Source organism: Anneissia japonica, unplaced genomic scaffold (genome assembly GCF_011630105.1).
Source record: "Anneissia japonica isolate Jap-2015-1 unplaced genomic scaffold, ASM1163010v1 scaffold5165_len128093_cov172, whole genome shotgun sequence".
Classification (NCBI taxonomy): Eukaryota; Metazoa; Echinodermata; class Crinoidea; order Comatulida; family Comatulidae; genus Anneissia; species Anneissia japonica.
Window position 1 is genome coordinate 23,062 of NW_022754866.1, and position 840 is coordinate 23,901.

The following is an 840-nucleotide window of genomic DNA, read 5'->3' on the forward strand; positions in this document are numbered from 1 at the left end:
AGACGTTGACGTTTTTCGTCCGAATTGACGATGACAAATTTCCAAATTCTCAGAAAATCGAAAAACGGTATCGACGTGTCGGCGAATTCCGGTGGCGTCGGCAGGTCGTTTATGAAGTCGGACAATGTTATCCGGCACGGAAAACAGTAATAACCCATCATTAAAAACTGCATGTGCAGCACGTTCTCATCGAGCCCCCACGCCTTCAATTGGTTATAACGTCGGTTGGTGGGACGGTATCCGTCGAGGACGGGAGCGGCGAAGTTTCCAAAAAGAAACGGTTCGCATATGGCTAGAAACCTCAACCACGGGTCGCCGGATATTTTGAAAGATTCGTAGGAATGTACAAGTAATTCTGCAAACTCGTTGATTTTCTTCACGTCGAAGCATTCCAATCGTTCTTTTAATGCTGCCCAAGCGGCGGATTCCAATTTGGTCGTTACGAGGTCGTCGGCCAAAAGAAACGAAAGTACGGAAGCTACGTACACATATGTGTTCAAATCGGGAAACTCCAAGTCGATTGTGCGATTGTCGACCAATTTCAAAGCAACTTCTGCCGCCTTTCTTGCGAGGATTGGAAGAACGGCGTCCAGATTCAGTTCGATTACGTGTTCTCGGGACAGGCCTATATTTTCTTGCTGCGAAAGAATGCCAACGTTTTTCGTCAGTTGATCCAAACTGCTACTTGAAACGTACGATGTTTTTTGGTTATTCAACAGGACACGGAATTCAACACGTTTTTCCATTTCTATCTCATTAAAATAAGTGATATTTTCATTTACCGTCCATGCTTATACGTTCGATGACGTACGTCATTGGGTCTTATACAATAATGGAGAT